We start from the raw sequence: 15023 nt of genomic DNA, 5'->3' as shown, positions 1-15023 counted from the left end.
GCTATTCCTTTTAATGAGCTTGAGGTGTTTTACCACCTATGAGCACTATTTTTTAACACAGTCCGAGGAGGTGCCTGGCACTGTGCACAGTGGGAATTTTAGGCATCGTGGAAACAACTTCACTAACCAAAGAAATCCATGAACCTGGGATAACTTCTGTGTAGATTATCCTATTTTCCCCTCAGCTCCCACAGAGCCGTGCCGTTCTTCCATTGTTACATGCTGTACAGCCTGCGAACAGAATGATTTATGGACATGTCCTCCCTGCTGGGTCGTGAGCCCCGAGAAGGCAGCGACTCTCCACTCCTCACCTTCATGGCCTCTACAAGCTTCTAGTGTAGTGCTGTGCACACACGTGGCCGTCACTTGTAATTGTTTAATAGAATTGGACTGACCATGAAAATGTGGCAAAGTTTCAAATTTTTAAAAAAAGTAATAATTATACTAGTTTGCTGCTAATAATCCATGTTAAGTGGAGGTAAGGAAGAGGAAACCTAAAATATTGCTAAGAGAGAACAGTGAAAATATGAGGTTTATTATGGTCAGACTGAGTACAGAGCTAGAATAGCCGTAAAAAACATAACGTACTTTGATATCTTGCCATTCCTAATTTAGGTGGTAGATTCACATATATTATTCTTTCTGTAGTTATCTTGGCAAAAGGAGCACTGTGCTTTCACGTGAGAGCCCTGAATACACACGCAGAGCCCCCACTCTATGGAACCACTGTCGGCAGAAGATGAGAAAAAGTTCTGAGATCAAAGGAGGAAAAGGAAAAATGGATTCTGAGATGATATCCTTATAGACAAAAGACGACAAGCATCAGCACTTTCCAGGTAGATCTAAAACCTCACTCCCCTGGTAGAAACACTCCAGCCAGATCCTTTGGTGCGGGAAGCAGTTTGCGAGCCCCCTGCCGTGGCAGAGAACAGAACGCAGGATGTGGACTCCGGCCTCACAACCCCCGAGCAGACAGCTCTCCTGACAATCCCACTCACAGTTAGAAAACAGTGCTCGCTTCGGCAGCACGCACACTGAAACTGGAACCGTACAGAGAAGATTAGTGTGGCCTTCATGCAAGGATGACACATAAAAGTTAGAAAACAATAGGAAATTAAAAAAAAAAACCCACAACAACACAGGATTCGTACATATGAGATGAATATTCACTGAGCACCAAGTACGGAAAATACGCAGTATCCACCCAGTCTTGTCATACGGTCCAAGCCTCACCATTTCCTCCAGGAAGTCCTCCCCTCTCCTCCTCCCTTTCTCTCTCTCTCTCTCTCTCTCTCTCTCACACACACACACACACACACACTGACACACACACACACACTCTCTGGCTTCTGAACACTCCCGAGATTCATTCAGCCCTGCTTGTCCCATGTTACCACGTCCACTTTTCATCATGGTTAGTGGGCGTGTAGTCAGCCCGGCGAACTTTAGATCGCTTGCACAGAGACTCCACAGCTCAGTCGCTCACCAGTGAACTCTACTAGCTCATGACCCATGGAACGCAGCTCACTGGCAAGACAATGTCTGCTCACAGCCTGGCAGATCTGGATTTGTCCTCTCTCCCCACAGGCCCTATGAGAATTCTGTTTCTTAAAGGGAGTAAGAAGAACGAATATGGGACAGAAAAAATAATAAAAGCGAAATTAGGGGCATATAGATAAGTCCTTCCTCTCAGGCCACTTGCAATAATTAACTGACTCGCCTCCTTTTGGAAGCAAATATTGGGTTTTATTTTCTTTTGTAGTCACATTGCTTAGCCCAATTATTCACACAAAACATAAGATTAATAAATAGTTGGTGATTCAGTTAGTTAACTAGAGGGGAGAGAGAGGTAAGAAAAAGAAATGTTCTCAATTAGTGCTTACTGAAATGAGAAATAAGTGAGTCAGCAGACGAAAAGTACAATTCTCCCTTACTTTGCCCATCCTAAGTGTGTCCTAAGTGATTTAATAAGGTGCCTGTCCCTTACCCCAAATTTGAAAGGGTATTAAAAGTTCACAGCAAAGGAAACAATCAACAAAACAAAAAGACAACCTACTGAATGGGAGAAGATATTTGCAAATGACATATCCAATAAGGGGTTAATATCAAAACTACATAAAGAACTTATACAACTCAATTACCCCAAAACCCCCCCCAAAAAATCCAATTAAAAAATAGGCAGAGGACATGAACAGACATGTTTGTGATGGCTCTGCAAAGGAGACATCCAGATGGCCAACAGACACACAAAAAGATGCTTAATATCATCAATTATGAATTATGGTGTGTGTGCATGTTTAACAGAATATTACTCAGCCATCAAAAAGAATGAAATCCTGCCATTTGAAGTGATATGGTTGGAGCTACAGTGTATAATGCTAAGGGAAATAAATCAGTGAAAGACAAATACCATATGATTTCACTCTTATGTGGAATTTAAGAAACAAAACAAATGAACAAAGAAAAACAGAGACAAACAAAACATGGACTTAACTACAGAGAACCACCTGGTGGTCACCAGAGGGGAGGGGAGTGGTGGTAGCGGATGGTGAATGCATTTTGAATGTGAATTGAATTTGACTCTATAAATATTTACTGAGACCGACTATATATAGGGTGTGTTTCTGATGCAGAGAGGAAAGAGATAGACAAGAGCTGTTCTTTCCCTCAAGTATCTTACAATCTAGCATCACGTTCCTTGAAAATTGCAGTGCCTTTTACTATGATGCAAAAACAAAAACAAAAACCCTCAAAAAAAAAAAATCCACAATGAAATTTCACAATATTTATAAAGTCGTATGTTTTTTAAGCCACGGCCAAAAGAAATACACTAGCATTCCTTTTCAAAAAGTATGAGTATTCCACCGCCAAATCCCAGACAGCAGCCTGCCGATCCAAAGAGTCTCACCCCAAAAGGCCTATCTTCAGTCCTCAGAAAGAAAATGAAATAGGCAAGTCTTCAGAGTTACCCATGCCTTGACTGTGACAAAAACATCTATCTCCGTATGTCCATGTTTAAAAAAAATGCTGGTGGGAAGGCTTATCCCCCACAACTTCCTTTAAACAAAATGTAAATGTTTGCTTTACTTTCATTTTTATGGACTGCTCCCAAAGATTTTGGTCTGGGTTAGTTTTTCATGTCTCTTAATAACCTGAATATTCATGTCTCTCACAACTGCAGTGTGATAGTTAAAACTTGGTTCTGGGGGATACGTCACTCTATTATATAAAGGGGAAAGATATCACCTATGAAACAGCTCAGTTTAATGTATTTATCTCAAAACTAAAAATGAAAATGCCTGAAAAGTCTAATCTTGAATAGCGTATATTTTTCCCCTCACAAAATTTTAAGAGGGAACAAACATATATACACCTGTGTGCCGGTGTCTGTTTGTATATGCAAGATAATACAAAACTATGTATTCACATACATAGCTTTAAGAATTCAAGCAACACATGACTAAAGGGAAAAGGAAAACAGATCACTATTTCAAAATTGCTGGGGAATTACTGAAGAGGAACATTGCCGAAATAAAAAAATGTTAAAAATGCAAAATTAAATGTCAGGTGTCTTCACTAATAAGGTAGTGAAAAGGGAAAAATTCACACCTCCTTGTGATCAAAAAGAAGAGCACTTCTTCTTAGACAAAAAGTGACACGTCCCCTTATGCACCATGTTCTTGGCTTAAGGGGTGTTAGGTCCAAGAACACTGTTCTTTGTTTGGTCTCGTGTGTCCTGTGTCAGTGAGAGCTGTCCTGTCTGGGCCCCCAGGGGCCAAAGGATACATCCTTCCCATTCCCACCCCATCATGGTCAGTGTGCTTCTTCCAGAAACACCTATGGGGCAAAGCTGTGGTACAGATGATCTGCACTGCCTTTTCCCTACACTACAGAGGCCCAGCACCCTCACCCTCTTCTAGAAAACACTACACTTCTTATTGCTGGTTTCTTGCCTACAACCCCTACCAGACCCAAAACTGTGGTCCTGGCTTACTCAATATCTGAGTTTAAGAAAAACCCTCACATTCATTCATACTGAGGATTACAAGGACTCACACTCAATGGAAACAAAGAAAACAAGACTTTATTACAGCTCCTATGGTGTGTCCCAGAGAATTTGTATTTCAGCCTTCTTTGGGACTTAAAAAAAAAAAATTCGGTACCCTCGAGTGAGGAGACCTAAGAGCAGAAGAAAAGGAGACAGCTTCCAAGTCCACTGAAGCCACACTCCCGTCCTGACACCCCTGGTCACCTGGCCTAAGACATGGACCTCAGGCAGGAGGCATTCGGAATGGTTTTAAGGCCAAGAACGCTGGAGTCAGGCACGTTCAGGCTCAGACTATGGCTCAGTCACGTGACGGCCGCTGTAGCCGCTGTGTCCCTCAGCTTCCTCCTCTGCAGGATCGGGGGAGCACCTCCCTGGCAAGGCACCGGAAGCGGTGGGCATGATACCTGCCCTCACACCGCTCAGCTGGGGTTCCAGCCGGAACTGCTGGGGCTGGGACCGCCATTGCTACTCCTGCGGCAAGTGAGAGCCACTGGGCTGTACTTTCTGCCAAGAGAAGGTTCACGCACAGCACAGTAGGTCTAACTGCTGGCTCCGGAGGCTGACTTCATACCCCAAACTGGCCATTTTCTGACGCAGCTAAGTTCCTTGAACAGTGTATTTAACCTCTCTGTGCCTCAGCTCCTAGTCATGAAAAGGGGATGATAGTATCTATGGAGTTACAGGGCGTGAAGGGAATATGTGTGAATTGTTTGCAAGAATTGCACACAGTAAGCATTTTTTCTACTTAGAGTGTCTGAAATTTTTAAAAATGTATTATTAACGGTAATAGGCATACAGGCAACTTCCTAAAAGATAGGCATTGGTTAAGCTACACACACCCACTCCCACATATGTACGTATATACGTATGTATATTTAATTATCCTCATTTATAGGTGACAAAACTGAGCCACGGAGTATGTGAGCAATGTGCTGAGTGGCAGAATCACGATTTAAACCCAGGCAGTGTGGTTCCAGAGCCCATGCACTTAATCACTAGGCTGTGCTGCCGAAGAAAGTGTTAAAACAATGAATAAATGTTCCTGCTGGAAAAATACAGAAAAGAGTCAATGACCTTGACCCTCCTGTTTTCAATGAGCAGGGACAGTTCTTACAAAGTGCGCACAAAGGGAGGACAAAGGCATGTGGAGGGCAGGGGAGGGCCGACTCAGTGTCCCTCTGCAGGCCAGGCAGGGGTTTTCCAGGCCCAGTCAGAACACAAGAGCGGCCTAAGGATACAAAAAAGAACTCAGGGTTTTGGCCCTAAATCCAAAGTCACTTAGTTTACAGCAAGTTTTAAATGAACAAAGAACAAATGCTTATCGTGAGCTTGCCCTTCTGTGGTACCAAGAGGGATGTAAATAATCAGGATATTGGTCTTGAGGAAGCTTACAGGAGGCCAAGGTAACTTCTACTTCCCTCTGACCAGTGGTGAGGCTGACCTCACCTACAACTTCTCTGGACTGCAGCGGGTATAGTGGCCTTGGTAATGCTCAACAGCCTGCAGCTGAACTTTAGGCCATTTGAGGTCAAAGACATATTCATTGGTCACAACAGGAGGAGTTGACCAGAGGCCTTATCAATTCATCAATATTCCTAAGGCCTTACCTCATAAAAATCCCATTCCAAAAACCTAGCAATTTTAGGTCAACTGTGTGTTGAATCAGTGTTTTGCTATTGACTAATTCTTGGGAGTGATTCATTGCTTTTCTCATCCTGTTTGAGTTGAATTTCCTGTCAATGTCTCAACTTTTGGTCCTTCTAGATCACCTTTTCAGGGGATGCTCCCTAATAAAAGACTTTAAGCAATCTAAAATCTCAACCCAAAACACCAGACAATGGACAAAAAGAGATGGGGAAGAAACACAGAGAAGCTGAGAAACAAGGGAGAAAATCAAAATGAGTCACTGGGTTCCTAAAAAGATGAACATTTTTCATCTACCAGATTAGCAAATACTGTGTTCCTGAGGTATGGAAGCAACTGGCACTGCCACAGATGTCAGTGAGAGTGCAGACAAGTGCCCATGGAGGTGAACCCTGCCAGTATTTGTCCAAGTTGAAATGCACATACCCTCTAGACAAGCTATTCCCTGGACACAAACCTTATAACCAGTGCCATCTCATGACACCAAAAAGACACCCAAACTGTGAGTACTTCTAACTTTCAGGTCCAGGCTTCTCCCAGGACCACCTCCACCTCCTTCTTCTTGTACTTATGATGGAAAACTTCAGAAATTAGTGCATAACCCAAAAGGAGAGATATTCAGAAGAGGGTTTTATGATAACCACAGGACATACAAATTACACACAGTGTAACCTTACTTAATTAACCAGTTATGGTATAACAAAGATGATGTCCAAGTACATAGAGATCATACTTGCTGCTATCCCTTTGGTGACTAGACTGGGGGCATTGCTGAGGTGGCTTCCGTGTTTTACAGAATCCAAGAGTAAGTCTTACTGGATCACAGGACAAGCCACACTGTAAGAGGAAAGGTCTGGGTTTGAGGAAGGGGTTCCGGCCTAATCTCTCTTCTGCCTCGCAATCTATCCTTTCTTGAGTAAGACCCTTCCCTCCTCTGATTTCTTCATCTGTGAGTGACAAACATGAACTAGCTGTAAATTTGCTTCACTTTTAATGATCCATTTATACTGCAGCTAAACAGAGCTGAATCTTCATCCGCCCACACAGAAGAGAAGAGGAACTCATGCTTAAGATACGGGTTTCTATGGACTGGCCATTACCATTGACCCTTGAGCAACCTGGGAGCTAGAGGCGCCAGCCCCCCATGGTTGAATATCCATTTATCATTTCTGACTCCCCTACAACTTTACCAATAGCCTACTGTTATTCCGAAGCCATTGCAATAACATAATACAGATGGTATCAATATTGTACTTATGTTAATATTGTGTTTATTATGTATTCTTACAATAAGGTGAGCTCGGGAAAGGAAATGGTGTTGAGAAAATCATAAGAGAAAACACATTCGCAGTGCTGGACTCTCCACTGGGCACATCGGTGGCGCCGTCCAGTTCAAACCCACATTGTTCAAGGGCCAAGTGGACTTCTCTTGACCCTGCCAACAACCTCATAAGGTACATATTATTATCTTACTTTTCATAGGTTAGGAAACTGAAGCTCCGAAGAGTTAAGTCATTTTCCGGATTCCAGAGCCAGCAAGAGATAGGGCAAGGGATCAAAACCACCTGGATTTTACCCCAAATCTGGATTCTTTGCCCTTTGCTGTATTTTCTATACACCTGATAACCCAAACTTAAAGAAAAAAAAAAAAAAGTCCTCTTTGCTGATTTTTGTCAAACCAACGCAGCATCTGAATGCAAACCAAAAAGAGAAATATATTTTTAAGGGAAAATAAGGAAAAAGAGTAAAGATAAGTTTGTTCACCAAAGTATTAAATAGACAATTAAAAACTTCTCTGAATCACCATAAATGACTTAAAATCTATGTTTCTACCTAGTGCTAAAATAACCAGATGACTTGTCGTTAATTGACTCTATTTAGACTAGGTAAATATGAGTGTTTGGTTCTTTTTTGCCCACCGGTTGTGTTACAAAGACATAGACTGAATCACTCCTACACCTAGTCCAGGAATAGTTCCAACTCAAAGGTCATTTGTATTGTTAACTCATACCAAAAACAAAAATCGCACATTCCTCCTATGAATAACTCCAGAACTCTAAGTCCTTAATGGCCTTTTCTTTAATTTGGTCACCATTTATAATTTTTAAAAAGCAGGGTTCCAGGGGCGCCTGGGTGGCTCAGTGGGTTAAAGCCTCTGCCTTCAGCTTGGGTCATGATCCCAGGGTCCTGGGATCGAGCCCCGCATCGGGCTCTCTGCTCGGCAGGGAGCCTGCTTCCCCATCTCTCTCTGCCTGCCTCTCTGCCTACTTGTGATCTCTGTCTGTCAAATTAAAAAAAAAAAAAAAAAATCTTAAAAAAAAAAAAAGCAGGGTTCGGGGGCATGGGGTGGGGCGACAGCCCTTACTTAACGTACTTAAATCCATCTAGTGGCTGAAGGACTAAATCAAAAACTAAAGATGAACATAAAACCTGAAACTATAATTCCCCTGGAAGATAACTTACATAAGCTTCCTGACACAGGTCTTGCAGGTGATTTTTTTTTCAATCTGACATCAAAAGCAAAAGGAACAGAACCAAAAATAAACAAGCAGACTGTACCAAACTAGAGAGAGAGAGGGAGAGTGAGAAGAAGCTTTTACACAACAAAGGAAACCATCAACAAGATAAAAAAGCAACCTACTGAATGGAAGAAGACATCTGAAAATGATCCATCCAATAAGGAGTTAATATCCAAAATATACAAGGAATGCACACAACTCAACAGTAGAAAAAGCTCCAGAACAATCCAATTAAACAATCGGCAGAAGATCTGAATAGATGTTTCTCCAAAGAAGAAACACGAATGGCCAAAAGGCACATAACAAGATGCTCAACATCACTCATCATCAGGGAAATGCAGTCAAATCCAGAGTGACATGAGACCTCACACCTGTCAGAATGGCTAGAATCAAAAAGACAAGAAATACCAAATCTTGGTGAAGATGTGGAGAAAAGGGAATCCTTGTGCACTGTTGGCAAGAGTGTAAAGTATGCATCCACTGTGGAGAACAGTATAGAAGTTTCACAAAAAATTAAAAACAGAATTACCAGATAATCCAGTAATTCTGCTTCTGGGTATTTACCTGAAGAAAATGAAAACCCTAACTCAAAAAAAAAAAAAAAAAAAAAAACATGAGCCGCCATGTTCATTGCAACATTATTTATAATAACCAAGACATGGAAACAACCTAAATGCCCATCAGTGGCTAAAAGGATAAGAAACACACACACGCACACACACGCGCACACACGCATGCGCTGGACTATTAGCCATAAAAGAAGTATGAAAAACTCCCATTTACAACAACATGGACGGACCTTGAGGGCATTACACTGAGTGAAATAAGTCAGACAGAGAAAGACAAATCCTATATGATCTCTCTCATGTGTACAATCTTTAAAAACAGAAAGAACAACAACGAAACAAGTTCTTGGGCTCCTGGATACAGAGAATAGACTTGTCACGGCCAGTGGCTAGAGGTGGGGTGGAAAAAAGGGTGAAGGGGCTCAAAAAGTTAAAAAAAAAAAAAAAAGGAAAACATTGCCTAGATATTATAAATTGGCCAAAGTTGAGGGGGGAAATGCCTGCTGTGAGCTGTAGAAATTTTAAGCATTACTCAGGTGGGAGAAATTCATTGTTCATAGAGTCTGTATTAAGTGCTAGGGTTTTACACATATTATCTCTCTTAGATCTCACAGGACCATCTTCATTTTATACATGAATATAATGAGTCATCCTGCCAGCATGTGGCGTAACTGAGATTTATACCCAAGTGTATGTAGATACAAAGGCCACTTGTCCCTGTAGGAATGACACAGAGCTTAAACTGTAGCCACGAGAAAAAGCAGAAGGGTAGATACTGAGACACAATGTCCAACCTAGCATAACTATGTTTTGTTTTGTACTGAATTACCCAAGTATGAATTCTGACCTCTCTCCATCCCAGTCCTCTCTCTCATGCTTCCATTGGTTTAAGAACAGTATTGCTTTTAAAATCTTCAAAGGAAAAAACTAACAAAATAAGATCTTCAAAGAAAAGGAAAAGGAGGAGAGGAAGGAAGGAAAGAGGGAAGCAAGGAAGGAGGGTAAGAAGGGAGCAAGGAGGAAGCTATCGTAGAGGGCCCTTAAATGTGTATTGCTAAATGAAAGAAGCCAGTCTGAAGGGGCTGTGCTCTGTGTGAGCCCGCCTCTACGGCCCTCTCGAAAAGGCAAAACTATGGAGACGAGAGCATGAGTACTTGCCAGGGGTTTGGAGGAGGGATGGATGAAGAGAGCACAGGCTGCTTAGAGCAGTGAAACTACATTGGATGACACTATACGGGTGGAAACGTCATTATACATGTGTCCAAATCCACAGCGTGCCCAGCACCAGGAGGGTACCCTAATGCACACTATGAATTTAGGGGAGTACAATGCGTCTGCACAGGCTCACCTCTTCTAACAAACGCACTATGCCCGGTGCTGGGTGTTGATAAGGCGGCAGATCGTGTGTGTGGAGAGCTGGGGTATTGTAAGAACTCTTTGTACTTCGCATTCCATTTTTCTGTGGACCTAAAATTGCTCTAAAAAATAAAATCTGTTTTTTACGGTAATTATGAACTCGACAGAAAACGAAATTTGCTTAGAAAAGGGCACTCCCAGTTCACTCTATAACTCAGCCAGGGTCACGTCCAGGTTTTGCGGGGCCTGAAGCTTAAACAGTTGGGGTGGGAGGAAGGTGAGAAGGGGCTCTTAAGAAAAGAAAAACACTAAACCAGAAAAAAACCTGATTAAATGTCAGAGAATTTCTAGCACTTTTGTAAAAAACAAAAATAAATAAATGATCAAAATCACAGAGTCGGGTCTGTACTCCGCGGCTGCTGGGAGCAGTGGCTACCCCCTCCCCGGTTTAGGAGTCAGCAGAGCCACGATCGGCCCTCTCCACAAGGCTGGGGGTGCAGGGGAAGGCAGAGATGCAGCGATGACAAGGCGGGTTATAAACTGACCGAGGAGAGGAGACAAAGGGTGGCGTCAGCTAGAAAGAAGTCACTCATCGCTCCATGGAGGCAGTTTTGTTTGCAGAAATCTTTCTTCCCAGAGGGACCCACAGGTCTGCAGAAGAGCTCATCTCCAATGTGCTGGGGCAGCAGCATCGCTCTTACAATTTCCTGCCATTGAGAGCCACTAGGGACCAGGGTTCCCCCTACTATAAATTAAGAGACAAAAGGGGGGCGCCTCGGTGGCTCAGTCAGTTAAGCGTCCAACTTTTGATTTCAGCTCATGTCTTGGTCTCAGGGTCGTGAGTTCAAGCAGTGCAGGGCTACATACTAGGTGTCAAGCCTTCTTAAAAAGAGAGAGAAAGAAAGAAAAGAGTCTTCTCGGGTTAAGAGTGAAAAAGTATGAGTGAGCCTCTGCTTGTGTCAAGACTTGTAACACCAACAGGACGTCAACTTTGTAAGAAGAATGAGACAGAAACACGGGCCTACATGAAATTCTGGGCTTCAGGGCTCAGCTGATGGCAGAAGCATGGGCTCACATGATGCTTCCTTTACTTGCTCTTGGAGTTCACCTGGGCGCCCTTCAGTGAGAAGGCAGGTAGGTGGAGGAAGGTGGCTTCTCCCAGGACCACCTCCACCTCCTTCTTCTTGTACTTATGATGGAAAACTTCAGAAATTAGTGCATAACCCAAAGCAAGATTAACAGACTCTACCAGCATCACACACTGAGCAAATATTTTTCCAGGATAAAATATTTTAGAAGAGAAACAACCATGGATGTGTGATATCCTGTTGTACCACGTGAAGCATTTTGCTCAGTTTTATGATACTCTCTTCATTCTATCCTGACCGTGATCAACATGGATAGTTTATTGGGATCATGTCCTAAGAACCCAGCGGTGATGGGTTGGCATCAGCCCCCGAAGTAGCAAGAAGGCCGATCACTCAGTTAAGGTGCGAGCGCACACATACACACACACAAATAAAATTCTGGAAAATTAAATTTCCATCTATTTGTGAGTCATTTCTGGGCTCTATTCTGTTCCACTGATCTACCTGGATGTTTGCTATATTATTCTTACAATTGCATGCATATAAGAAAAAGTTTGTAACTTTTCAAAACAGGGTCTCAGTATCATACTGAGAAGCCCACACGTTCTACTACACAGCAGGGCACAGAATGATTAAAGAAGGAAGAGCCCGTGTGGTGGAGAGATATGAAAACAAAAACAAATTTCAGTCTCTCAGAATTTGATTTCTCACTGAAGCTAAGGAAGCAGGATCCATTTCCAAGACTTTGTAACACTTTCTTACTTAAATGCTAATTCCTTCTTGCAATTTTGAGTAATGACTGCCTTTTAAAAAGCCTGCAGCACCACACAGAGCCATGCCATTCACTGACCTTGGAATACTCCTAATGAGATGTCCCTCTGTGATACAAGAATTACTAATGGGGGATGGGAATAATGAATGGGGGCAGCAGAAGATGAATGATATACCAGGGACACCGTTAACATTTTCCGTGAGCAAGATCGATATTCCGTGTAACAGAAACATAATAAATCGCTTCATCAACTAACCCTCACCCCTGAAGAAAGCAACTCATAGGTTTGGCAGCAGAAGCCAGTAAACAAATTACCCCGAGAGATTAATTGGATGTGAACTAAGGTCTCTGCAGCATTTCTTTTGTCCAAATGTATATAGTATAACTTTGCCTTAAAACTATCAGGATGGCTCTAAACTTAATCTAATTTGTAACTTACTGAAATATTCCGTCCTACCCCTTGCTGTAGTGTAACATCATACTTCTTCACCTTTTTACTTTTTCTTTATAGTAAGAGACAATGATAAGAGTTGAGACATAAAATTACAGGGATCTTAATTCAAGTACAGAGAGTGATTCAATTTCCCTTCGAAGCTTACTCATTCGTCTTTCCAAGTTCGCGCTCACGTACTGCCGAGAGACGGGACACGAACGCGCGTGCTGAGCACAAAGCGAGCGATGTCTCTGTCCAGGGCAGAGTGTGATAATCCCCAAGCTCCCGTGAGATGGGCTCAGATACACAGTCCAAGTTGTCGGATCCCTGACGCATGACAGACCAGGATGTGTCCCTGGGAGACATCTGCTCTACCCTGCTGCGGCCCACAGCCTGAGAGAGACATGTAGAGCTGAGGCCAGACTGATGAACATTCCAGAAACCTTAGGAATGAGGACTGAACTCAGCACCTTCTCATCTAGACTGTGACCTCACTGTCTCTCTAGTATAAAACTGGGCCAGTATAAAACCCTCCTTACTGGTCCATGGTCTTGCTCCCACCATGCTTCCTAAATCCATTCTCCACACAGCAACAAAAGTGAGCATTTCAAACACAGGTGTGGTCAGCTCCTTCTCCATTTAACAGAATCCCAAGGCTCCCCAGTGCTTTGAGATCAAGTGCAGAATCCCGCAGCAGGGCTCACTGTCATCAGAATGCCAAGAAGGCAAAGCAGCAGCGGTAGCGCTCCTATCCCCGCTGCTGGAGGCAGCACGGGGCAGTAGGGGTGGGGTTGGAGGGTGGTCTGTATTTGTTCCTGTGGCTGCTGGAACAAAGTCCTACAAACTGTGTGGCTTAAAATGACAGAAATTAAGTATCCTACAGTTCTGGAGGCTGAAATTCCGAAATCAGGATGTGGGCAGGCTTGGTTCCTTCCAGGACCTGCAAGGGGGATCAGTTTTGTGCTCTGTCTGGGCTCCTGGCGGTTCACTGGCACTCCACTCTCTGCCTCGGACTCCACACAGCCTTCTCCCTGTCTCTTCACCTCTTCTTCTTCGTGCACGTCTGCCTTTGTGTCTAACTTTTCCCTTTTCACAAGGATCCCAGTCACACTGCGTTAGGGCCCACCATGATGACCTCATTTTAACCTGAGGACCCCTAGGAAGACCCCATTTCCAAACAAGGCGATGTTCTGAGCAGTGGGGATGATGACAGAGGCCTATCATTTTGGGGGGGACACGATTCAAGCCGTAACAAAGCCCTACTCTGAGAGGAGGCCTGTCTCTCTGTGCCCCTTCCAGACCTAATTTCTATTGGTTTCTGTTTTACAGGACACGTAAGTTACCTATTCAGTATAATCAGAAATATGTGACTTTGTGTTTTAAAAAACGTTGTTTGCATTTCATCTCACCTCATCCCACAAAGAATTTAAATTGCTTAAAATGTGTCCTCACCCTCTATGCCCTAATACCATTCTGGGTTAAAAATGGTAAGATTTACAGCATCATAGAAAGAAGACTCTGTTGTGTAATTGATTAACTTGGGCAATTCTCTCCTCTAATTGCTCTGAGCCTCAGTTTCCTAGCCTGTAAAGTAGAAACAACAGACCTGCCCATTCTGCCTCCCATACTGAATTTTGTAACACATACCACAGAGGAATGTTTTAGAAAGGTGTAAAATGGTATAGAAAGGGAAGATTGTGGCATTCTTACTCTTACTTAGTCATCCCTCTGTTATACATTAGTAACAGACACCAGCACCCTTACAAGAGAAACCATAACAAGTGAGGTAGGGTAAACGTATGAGGTTTACCCTGGTAAGCCATTTCCCCCCATCTTAACTGGCCTCGCTCCCTGCCAGGACCGACCTGCGAGACCACACATTCTCCTACTCACACACTTATCCTCTTGCCTGCATTATGGTCCCTCAATACTGATTATTCATGAAATGGGGACAAAAAGCTTCCAGAAAATGGGAGACTGTATCAGTATGTATATTTTAAAGGATGTCTACAATGAAATAGGATAAAGGCACCTGACTAATTAGGAACAACAAGTTTTTTTTAAAAGCTCACTTCCGATACCTCTTGATAATATGGACCAGAGATACGTAGCTCCGTATTAAGTGAAAACATGCTTTTTCCAGAATAACCAAATTCAAAAGACAAAATTAGATCATCTTAACTAGAAGATGAAATGATCCTGTGTCTAATTAGCTGATTTTAACCAAAGGAATAAAATCAACGGTGTGTCTTTCTTCTAATTTTGCAGGATTCGCGTGGCCATTTTCACAAGCAGAATTACAGAGTTTTATGGTGCTTGAATGGTGTAATACTGTGGGGGCGGGGATTCCTCTGATTCCTGAAAAGCTCCCACTTCACTTACCCAGGGTATCACTGCACAGCTTTTGCTCATACAAACAGAAATTGCCCACTGGATGGCATTCTCTATGGCCCATGTGCCTGCTGCCCTCCAGGGACCTCGAGCTATACAAGACCCAGGGCAGGCAGAATGAATGGTGCCCCCGGACTTGTGCAATGTGTCAGCCCTATGAGACAGAACTAGGATTTGGGGCCCTAAGAAATAGCAGAGTATGGGAT

General features: G+C 43.0%; 1 protein-coding gene and 1 non-coding gene across 4 annotated transcripts in view; one reads left to right on the top strand and one right to left on the bottom strand.

Moving 5' to 3' along the window:
- GLIS3 (GLIS family zinc finger 3) overlaps positions 1-15023 on the bottom strand; it is a 493142-nt gene that overhangs the window by 253902 nt on the left and 224217 nt on the right. The window lies entirely within an intron of this gene.
- On the top strand, positions 1011-1117 carry LOC116873111. The gene has a single exon (XR_004383746.1). It is a non-coding gene; the product is annotated as a U6 spliceosomal RNA (small nuclear RNA).

This window comes from Lontra canadensis, unplaced genomic scaffold (assembly GCF_010015895.1).
Source record: "Lontra canadensis isolate GAN:19392208 unplaced genomic scaffold, GSC_riverotter_1.0 scaffold31, whole genome shotgun sequence".
NCBI classification, from domain to species: domain Eukaryota; kingdom Metazoa; phylum Chordata; class Mammalia; order Carnivora; family Mustelidae; genus Lontra; species Lontra canadensis.
This window is presented reverse-complemented; position numbering and strand designations above follow the sequence as displayed.